The sequence below is a fragment of the Anguilla anguilla genome, chromosome 15, assembly GCF_013347855.1.
Source record: "Anguilla anguilla isolate fAngAng1 chromosome 15, fAngAng1.pri, whole genome shotgun sequence".
NCBI lineage: Eukaryota > Metazoa > Chordata > Actinopteri > Anguilliformes > Anguillidae > Anguilla > Anguilla anguilla.
The window spans coordinates 18386174-18397767 of NC_049215.1; positions in this window are offsets into that span (position 1 = coordinate 18386174).

Sequence of the window (11594 nt, forward strand, 5' to 3'; positions counted from 1 at the left end):
AAGTATATTTTCATTCACCTGGGGAATATCTACCCAAACTTGCCTTTGATCAAAAGCCCACCCAGGGGTGGCTCATTCTAAGAATGCCCTGGGTTCCAGTGTGTGAATTTTCCCCGGGGTCCAGTATCCAAGCCTGACCATGCTAGTGCTGACTGTACCTAGCAGGGCTGCAGGGCAACATGATGTTGGATTCAGTGGTATCCAGGGAGGGAGGGTTGTTGGCCTGTCTGTCAGCAACAGCTGCATGCCATTCTGATGGAATGACTGCTCAGCTCAACTGGCAGGGGGAAAAGAAGCAGCAGTTGGCAGGACGAGCTTCAGAAAAATGGCTTTTCAGGTGCGAGCAGGGGAGTCAGTGAGGGGCAGCACCCCAAAATACACTCTTAAGCATTACATGAAGCCACAGCGAGGGTCACTGGTACCAGCGGGTTTATGGGGAGGGGGGTCAGAGAAGCGCTCAACTCTGGGACAAACTCATGGGTGTAAGCTCCTGTTGGAACATGGGTTTGTGCCCACCGAGCTCAGATCGTTCAGCTTCTCAATTTAAGAATTGTAAATTAAACTAGCATGCAATCCAATAGATTGCAATTCTGACGTCACATGCCTTTTGACTCTAATATTGACATGGCCATTAGATCATAATCAGAGCTACCACTGCCAACAGCAATGCACTGGACGACCATGTACAAGCATTCCCGTGTCATTCCTACCAGGTTCAAACTGATGATACAGATATTTTCGACAATATGTCTGCTAAATCTCCAGATGTTATTGTTGATGAGGAAAGGAGAGTGGTGTTTGTTTTGGAGGTAGGCTGTCCTTTCTAGTCTAGAAGAGGCCTTCCTCACTAAGATACTGAAGTATCACCCTCTGCTATCTGCCCTGGTACAACTTGGCTATAGATGTGTATCATTAGTATTCATATTTGGTAGCCTTGGCAATGTCCATAGATTAGTGGTGAGGAGTCTGCAACTACCTGGAATGTCAAAATTGTGGGAAAAGCAGCTAGCAAGATACAATACCATGTCAGCAACAATAGGTAGCCGCCATATTTGAAGGCAGCGTCACTACCTATACCTCTAGAGTTTCCATATCATTATTATGTATTGTGTGTTTTGTTTATGTCCTTTAATGTTACTTTGGTATGTGCAATGAATGAATGAATAAAAGTATAAAAATGTGTGTGTGCGTGTGTATGCATACAGAAAAGAAAAACAGAAAAACACTCAAAAGCAGCAGCCTTCTCAATTCCAATAGTATTTTTTCAGAATTTTGAAAACAATTGGAAAGGGGAAGGGAAACCTTTCCATTTGATGACAGAAAGAAAAACCATCAAAGTAATTTGACGTGTTTTCTATTATAGTAATAACATATGTCTAAATATAATAAAGTCTGAAAAAGGCACATCTACTTACTGCTGTCAAACTCCTGGATTCAAAAAATCGTGTGTGTGTGTGTGTGCATGCATGTGCATGTGTGTGGGTGTGTGTGTGTGCATGTGGGTGGGTGTGCATGTGTATGAGTGAGTGTGTGTGCTAGGCTTCTACCTCTGAACACCCTTGATTGTAATTATAATGAACAGGCTGTTATGCCCTGTGGCACACAAAAGGAATCTGGACGTGTTTAAAGCGTTAACTTTTATGTTTTTTTTTTTTTTACTTTTATGAAGTTAAATTCTGATGTGGAGGACAGCTGGTTTGCATTAACAAACAGTTAATTTCAAACAGAGGCAACTCGACTTTCTGGTCTGTTACTTTCATATTGAAGCCCTCTACATATCTACAAGGTTAGTTCTTCAGCCGAAATGGCTTCATTCTGCTCTCCCCAAACTGTGACTAGCTTATGCCTGGCTGTTTCTGACTGGCCTCCCTATGCCCTTACTGATGATATGAACATTACCCAATGTTACATGTAAGGACCAGCAGCGAATTTGTCTTTCATATTTAAACAAAAAACACCCAAATTATAGTTTACCACAAAAAATCTATTATTCCAGCTAGATATTTACAGAAATAATTAAATCCTGGTCACGTACCTGGCACAGGAGTACAAGAGCAGTGCTCCTCCTTAAGCTTGAACTAATTATTATTTTCATGTTTTCCATACTTCTTTATGTGGAGCAAGTTACACAGCAGGTTTACATATTATCCATTAGGGATGGTGGCAAATACAAATACCATATACTGCACCACCAGAGTAATTTTATTCCCCCCGAATGTTGTTTCCTCCTGAATTTGCCAAATATTATTCGGATTCAGATCCGAATCAGATCTTTTCCCCATCTCTTTGATGCAATTCGCTCAGACGTCAGCACCAAGTTTCTCAATTAGACACACACACACACACACACACACACACACACAGCTTCAGAGAGACGGCGAGTGAAAGTTTCCCTTAACACTACATAGGCCAGAGCGACGCCATCGCGCTTTAGGGAATTTTTAATTACAATTACTCCAGTGTCGTAAATGCTATATCCTCCTTCCACGACTTTTCTAAATATTTGGGCTTAAACTAACAGTGTTTTTAAAATTCGAAACCTTTGACCTTTCACCAGTACCTTTGCGCACAACCCAAGGAAAAAACTATTTGCAGCTGTCTTAGTGCTTGATTCTTAAATGAATATGAATATCGATTTTTGTGCAGCCCATGGAAGTTCATGAAGAGGTCAACCCAATGAAGCAGGACAAAAGAGTTCTTTCCACATGGTTCACCGCACTGCTGAATCTGTGAAAATTTTATGGCATTTGTGCTTATCAAATTTCTTTGACAGCAGACCCTGCGAACACAAAACAGACATGTGCTGTAGTTAGACACAGGCTATCTGAGACAAAATTCCTCTTTGGATTTATCTAAACAATGTTTTCACAAAGGTATGCTCAATGTCAAAGCAAAAAAGAAAAAATGCTGCCAATGAACTGAGAGAGATTCTTCTACCTGTGAACAGATTTTAATAATAATTGTGTATATAGGACACTGGGAAGTAATTAAATTATATTTCAACAAGGTGAATATGAAATGTAGTGCTTCCTGTGGAGAATGCAGAGGTAATATCCCTACCATTACCCTGCGTTTTATAGGAATGACATACCAATTTGCTTTCTTGTACAGGAACTATGGGCAGTACCATGGGTCGAGTCTATAATGAGGACAACAATTCTATTTCTATTTCCTGTATAGAAAATAAGGACAAAAGACCACTCCATTTTCCCATCCATTTTGGCTCTGACATTTTCTTCAGAATAAAGAATCAATATCTACCTATCAGTCAAATCAAATCAACGCAAAAACAAGGACAAAATAATAATTCCAATTCCGCATGGCTATTTTTACTTGAAACCACAAATATTTGATTGGGAGGAAATGTTGCTTGCAATAAATTGGTCTGTTAACCATTCCTTGGTTGATCGTGTGGTATGCTTACGGTCATTGTATTGCTGAAGATATATTTACAGGCAAGGCTGAGCTTCCTGGTGAAGAAGTGCTATGTTGTTGACAAAAACATATTAGTACTATCAGTGTGATCGCACTGGCCTTACAAGAGCCCCAGGACCTCAACTTGCAAAACATCTCCATGACATTAATCCCTTAGCACACATGCCAAATCTGGCCAATCCTTGCCCATTTAGGGGGTACCCTATCTAAAGCTTTATAACTCCAGATGTGAACACCACAGAGACTTGAAAAATGGCTTAAATGAAGCAAGAAATTTGTACCATTTACAATACTAATACTAGATTAGTTTATATTCATAATTATGGAAGAAATAAAGTGTCACAAATGCAATTATCTAGGCAAAAAATTAATTTGCTCTTTTTTAGTTTGCAATGAAATACTGAGAGATTGCATAGATACAGCAGGTTAAACTATACATGTGCTGGATCAAAAACTTCTTGACCACAAGTTAATAAAATATATACGGGTGGATATGTAGAACTACTATAGATCTATGAAGCAAAAACTAAGGAGTGTACCCAGCGTCTCCAAATCTATCCAAAATGTCTAAATTATGCATTGCTGTAAATTACAACATATTCACATATTTCACTACAAATCAATTGTTTTTATTCAAGAAACTCACTGCTGCATCATTTTCAAGTGGGAATGACAAGCTTTCCATCAGTAAAGTGGTCTAAAATATCTAGGGTTCCAGAAACACATCCAAAATCTCTCCAAAAATGAATAAAATGCTTTTTGTCCATTATAAAGCATATAAATGAGCCCCTTATGAAAGTTTAAGATGAAACATTAATATCAGATTAAAAAATAATGTAAAAATATTGCCACACAATGTGGTACAGTACCCAAATGTGTAATAATTAAGTCTGGTATGTATTTCTATACTCTGTACTGTCATATGTTTTCTTGTATGGAGATGGGACAACATGAAAACAATTTTCAACCTTCCACCACGTTTGTTCCAACTCTCACTTCATCATTGTTGCATGCATCAAAAAAGCTTTTGGTTACACTGAGATATAAAACGCTATTCCAAAAGTAAAATTAGACATGTTATACTTCGTTAGAAAGCTTATACTCTCACCTACTGAATAAATGAATTGTCAATCAAGCCAGACTGTACTAAAAATGGCAACAACGCCGTAAACAACACGTGTGGTATTACGCACAGCTATTTTTGAAGGTACACAGGCGTGACGAATGCGCGTATATTTCACAAACTGATTGTCCAAGACAATATATCACCACTCAGCCTCAAAAGGGACATCTCACCAATGGTAAGGTTGTATATTTATTCAATATTTAGTCCCAGACATTGACTGTAGAATGACATGGAATCAGTTTCAAAAATTTTGTTTTGTTTATTTTGTTAATCAGTGAACAGTGTTTTCACTGCTGTATTGGCATATCTTAGGGCTATTGTCGGGCTTATCTTGTTGCTATGAGGGAATACAATTGCCCAGATAGACAATATTGTCCATTATGTAATGGGTGGGGGGTGCAGTTGCAGATGAGACTGCAGGGAGGGGGTGCGTGTTAAATGAACGGCCAGGGCGACAATGGTGGCGCTGCGAAACTACTTCACCATAGGTATCACATCATTTTCAGCATGTGTCCTTCTTCTAAAGTTAAACCCACCACTGTTGTGTCAATTTTTCCTTCATCTGACCGTATCACTAAGTTCCTATGTTTCATTTCCAAAAAGGTCACAGAGATACACCATAAATAGAATAAACAACAACAAAAAAATGCATTAAAATACGCTGCCAGATTTAAAAATAGTGGGCTTCTGCATGACTGATCAATAGACACGTTATTGACAGTGTTTTTTTTTTGCTGTTATTAATGTGCTGTTTCTTTTCCGAGAGCTCACATTTCCGACTGCAGGGTTAAAAGCTACCACAAGCTTTCCTCGTTTCGGTCTCCCACGATCGTGTGGTTGTTTCTCTTTATACAGGAAATACCCAACACTAATGGTGCTATGCAGAAAGGCTAGAGGTTGGAATTCATCTTCAAATAATCCTGGGTTTGGTGGCCATGTGTTTATAAATAATGACAATTACAGATGTCAATGTCATAGTTTTTAATAAAGTTTAAATAATCTTCAAAAAAAGTTTTAAAATACATCCCATGGTTCAGTTCGCTGGGACACATGTGCTTTTTTAGACCATACTTGGAACATAAACGGTTCTGGTTGCATGGAGGTGCTGAGACTGGCTGTGATTTATAGCCGGTCAGGGATGTGTATGATTGTGTGTGTGGAGAGAGGCCACTGTGCCTGCACTGTGTGGAACACGTTTATGATGCTCCAGTGGGACGGAGCATGTGGGATGTGTGTTAAATAAGTTTACATTGCACAGGGGTTTTCTCAGTGTGAATACTTTGACATAACAACTTGTGCGTAATGTGTGTGTGTGGTCATATGAATGGATGCATGTGTGTACAAATGTATGGGCAGGTTTGTATGTGCACATATGTACAGGTGTGTGTGTCTGTGTATGTGTGTTTAATGTAGATGTGTATGGGTTATGTATGTGTCTAGTGTGTGTAACTTTGTCTGGACATTTGTGTGTGTGGGTATATGTGTATGACTGTACTGTATGTGCATGACTGCATGTGCGTGTAACTTTCTATGCATATCTATGGGTTATATGCATGCATGTGTACGTCTGTGAGTAACTCTGCATGTGTGTAAATGGAAGTGTGCATGTGTTTGCGTGTGTATGCATGTGGGTGTGCATGTGTGCGAGTCAGAGTCTATGCTAGGCTTAAGAGCTGTATGTGAGGGTGGTGTTCTTATTACTAAAACCAGTAAGGCATAACTCGCTGTTTATCTTCCAATCACAGAAATGTAAACTCAGTAATCACCATAAAAGTATTTCTCTTTTGCATTCCAAACTTAAATAACCATAGTTACACAAAAATCTGATTAAGTAAAATGTTTAGCTTATATAGCAATATATAAACAATCTGTCAGCTGGGACACAGAAACAGACACAGACACGGAAACACACTAACCACTCCTAATTACATTTTATTTAGCCATTCTCTGTTTTTAAAAAAAACAAAAAACAAAAAAAAAATACATGAGAGAAACATCCATCCCTTATCTATACCCGCTTATCTTGGCAGGGTCACGGGGGGTGCTGGAGCCTATCCCAGCATGCATTGGGTGAGAGGCAGGAATACACATGCGACAGGCCGCCAATCCATTGCAGGGCACACACACCATTGACTCACCTATGGGCAATTTAGAGTCTCCAATTAGCCTACCTGCATGTCTTTGGATGGTGGGAGTAAACCAAAGTACCCACATAGACATGGGGAGAACATGCAAATTAATATTTCTAGGTTGAGAGAAGATTTGACATAAATATGCTAGGTTAAACCAAAGATAACCTGGTTGGCTAGAAAACCTTTTTAAACCAAAAACACCTAGATGGCATTTCACATTTTCACGACAAAAATGCTAACTGATTAAGTTTATAAAAATACTTCAATGATCTTAAATACCCCATTTTGTTGTGTTCTGTGATATTTCTTTGGAAAGGAGCATCTACCCAACTGTATGTAATGCAAAGCAAAACTAGCTTGACTATACCAAGGCAGTGCTTGACTGACTGTTATGGATATACGTTTAATACTAGTGAGCTCATATGTTTACACTGGTGGCCTTGGCAAGCGATGGCGTGTTTCGCCATGTTTACACTTCCAGCATCGCCAAATGGGAGTGTATCATTTTGGGGAAACCTTTACGGCATATGAAAAATGGTCAATCTGCCGGCGGTAGGTGGTTAGTAACCCAGCATGTGGGCCAATGGGAGACTGGGGGAACACGCTCTACTATATTTCACTCTGTACTCCACTCTATTCACGATTGCCGGCTTACACGCAGCAATTAATGCAGCTATGCTCCAGACCACAGTGAAGAAAGTCAGGAACTGGGCACATCAATCACAGGAAACATAAAATTAAGATTCCATGCCAGGGCTCCTTTGAAAAATGACTTTTTATCCGAATGGGAATCACCTGATTAAATAAACCATAAATATAAAATAGAATAACACTATTTGAAATTTTGCAATATTTCTGTAATATTTTCAGTAATGTTTTTATTAAATAAAAGTCAAGTTCTCACTTTAATAACATTTTCCCCTATGCTCACTGTAGAGTACAGTGTCACATAAACCCTAATGAAGATAACATACAGTAACTTACGGTACTGGACTATGTGTACTGCATGGTAAGTCATTGTATGTCCTCTTTCACTATGAGCACAATAGAATGTTTCCACTCATTTGTATTTTCATCTTGATCTTATTCCATGTGCAGTGGCTTCATCAGAGCAGATTGGTTGGGGGCAGTGACAGTGCAGTGTCACCATAATGTCACTAGTCCAAACGTTTAACTTTGGATGCCATGTTGGATGTTGGATGCATTTGTACAATATAGTCTTACTTAAACTGATTTAGCAATTATTGTCCTTACAGATTCACCAAGTATTATCTATATAAATCACCCAGGATGAAAATGTTTGATGAGAACATAATAAAGCTGATAAACATCAATGTGCTGTCTGAGGTCAAGCCCTGGTAAGAACCCAGTTGGAATCTATTTTGTTTGTATCATTTTGTTTCTGATGGCATATGCATTTATCAGTTTGTGAGGGAGTTGTTACTAGGCTAGTTAAAGTAGCAATAGTATGGTATTGTGCAAGTTGAGAAATTGCGATAAAGGTAAAAATTCAATCAGAAGTGACAAGAATATTTGGTTTTTGATTACAGAAGTATCTAACTATTTGATTTGCTAGCGTGTCCATTGTTAGGGCCATGCCTACAGTGCTCATCTATCCCGGGTCAGATTTGCAGGAGGGAATGTTTAGTGAAGCTGATTAAAGTGGAATAACCCTAACTCTACCTCCCACCTCCCCCTTTTAACACCCCCACTCCCAACACACAGTGCCATGTAAAGTTCTCAGAAGTGAACGGTCCAAACACAAGTGAAATACGGTGCGGTCTGGAGGACTTTATTTAAACCAGCTCCTCTGTGAGAATGTCATGGTCTGTCAGGCATGTGACATTTCATGTCTGGTAATGATGTGTTTGGAATATCAGCTTAATTGAATTGAAAAAAAAAATGGATTGATGAATTGATGGGCTGGTGCCAGCATGGTGACTGGAAAGAGATCACTTTATGTTGCTTTGGAAGTGGAAGGATTCCCATAAAGAATAGTGCTTTTTTCAGGGAAAGTTGGTTCTTTCATGTAGACTGTGGAGTGTAAGCTGTAATGCAGAGCAGATCCCTTCAACTCAGCACAATATTTTAATGTGACCACTGTTTTGGTGGATTTGAGGGAGGTTATCCCCTTAATTATACAGAAAAGATGTTATGTTAAAAAGTGGTTCATGTTTAATGCCAAGTCAATTTCTTCTGCATGTAAAAGGGAAGAGTGAGAGAAAGATGGATTTGGCTTGAACCTCTATAAAGGAGCTGCTCATTAGCTGATCTCTTATCAAAAATTATACAAAGTAACATTATAAATATTTTAAAAAACAAATGTTACATACATGGTAGATATAACAATATGGGTTCACTTTAGTTGTGTTTTCTTGACATGGCATTAATTTGACTATACTGCAATGGCAAGTCAAATTGTAACACAAAACAATAATTTTGGGGCTGCTTATCTCTGGATTCCAGACTGTGCATGGACCCCCATGGTCTGGTATCGAACCCTGGCCGTGCTGGTGCAGATTGCCAGACGGTGAATACAGTAATAGGCCACAGGCAGGGGTGGATTCAGTCTGAAGCACTGTCTGTCTCATCGTGCCTTAGCGACTTCCTCTGGGCCATTGGACGCCTGCAGCCTGCCGGCACCAGTGACACATTAAGTGCACTGTCCTTTGCACACTGAAAAACAAAACGCTGTGTATTAGCCAAACAGCACTGACACAATGCAGGACCAGCAGTCATGAGGAATGGAGTCATGCTGAGATCAAAATAATGTGGTAATTCCACCAAGCTGCTATTACTAAATACATCAGATGACATATAGGTCCAATCCATGAGGATTAACAAAAATTAGCAGTACCAAATCAGAGCCAGAACTGCATAATACGTAAAGATAATAAGAAAACCAAACATTTAATTAGCTAACCGCTCCAGCGGTCGTTCTGAAATCCCACTGGAGGATGTCTGGTCCTGGTGCACAGTCTGTCTTTTGTAGAGGGACCAGGGCTGGACTGCGGCTGCCAAGAACAGCACTCTCTCCGCGGGGCCTGGCTCCTGTTAGCAGCGGATGGGTTTTCTACAGAAACAGCTTCACAAAGGAACAATTTCCTCCAAACCGCCTGTTTCTCGTCTCCTCTGATAGGGCAAAGTGGAACACTGGTTCCAAACAATACTTCAGGGAACAAAAAAAAAAAAAAAAAAGTTTGGTAAATGTACACCTGCAGTCCATTGATGTTCAACCAAGCTGCCTGAGTTTTCATTTTGGAAGGGCCTTGGTAGAATCAGTCCAAACCAGATGCCTTTGAACCACTTTTTCTGTTTACTGATTAAACAATGTGCTTTACAGAAGAAGAGTGGGTAGTACAAGCACAGTACTCTTAATTCTTCCACATCTGGCACAGCGTGAGGAGTTCCACAGCCACCAATGGCAAACTTTCAGTCATGCTCCTCACACAAAAAAATAAATAAATAATAGAATTACAGAAGAGAATAAACCATTTCTGGGTAATTCTGGGGAAACTGCTTATTTGAGGAGGGAGTCTGTATTTTCAAGCTTTTTAATTCAACTGGTGAGGTTCTTACATACTGTGCAGTGCTTTTGTTGCTTCCTGTTTTGCATTTGACAGAAAAAAAGCAAATGGTTGAATGCAAATAAAATATTTTCATGCAAATATTGAAAACAGAACAGTGACTTCCCTTGATCTGTTTTCAAATCCGTCATCAAGCATTCCTTTTTATGTGACAGAGCCAAGAAAACTTAACTAATGGCCTGCCAGCTTTCTTGGGGATCAGAGTCACAGCCGATGCCTTGTGTTTCACTGGACCTGAGGGAGGTCATCCTACCCCTCTCTCTCCTGTGATTTACCCAGGATGGTTTTTGGAAGGAAGCCCTCGCCTTCAGGGATCTCCCTAGCATAACGATTGAATTGGCTCCATAAAAATTTCACCATGTTGCGATGGGAGGCGAGGCGACTAGCCTCCTCCCTCAGAGGTCGACTTATGAGGGATAATGAAATCTAGCCTGGTTCCCCAGTACAAGCACCCCCCCCCCCCCCACCCCCCCCCCCCCCCCCCCGCTTCATTGTCCAATGTGCCTTTGACCTTATTGAATTACTTTTTCATAAAAACTCAAGAAATATTGCTTTGCAAAATGAAAAGGATGATTTTTCCTTTTTTCAGTTGGAGTGGAGTTTACTCCACCGCAGAGAGGGTGTGGACAGATGTGTCTCGCGTTTTGATCATATGCAGCGGGCACGAGCGTTTCATGTGAAGACGTAAACGATTCCTCTCGGTTCTGCTGGAAACAGAGCCCACTCAGACTCAGAGGGCCTGGAGCTTTCTCTGGGAGGGCCAGACCTGGGGAACAATGCTGTCTTTGATCTGTACTTCATTTATTACACTGCCATATACTGTATATTCAAAGAATAACCTTTTTACCTATTTTTTTAAACAGTGAATCAAAAAAAATCAAAAAAATTTCTCAAAAAAGGGGGTAAGTTAATAAATTATGCAGCTTTATTTTCTGCTTTGTGTTCAGGCCTTTTGAAACAGACCACCCTATTGCTGCACCATTTCCTGTCAAGTTGAGATGGTACAGACAGGCCTGTGCATCCTCCTCTGTTTAAATGCACAGACCACCAGCTGAGCTGTGCAGCCACCGCACTCATACTCAGTAGATGCAGACAGATGCACTATGCAGTGGAGAACGTTCTGCTGAATGAAATCCACCCTCCCTGGCAAGCACTATGACCAACTGCACATGCCCTCAATCCTTTGCATCAGGGAACGAGAATCAGGTGTTTTAGCAAAAAACAAATCACTTGAGAGCTCCCAAAACAATACTAAACTCATGTATTATATAGAGATACACATACAGTACATATACAGTATATCATATATGTACA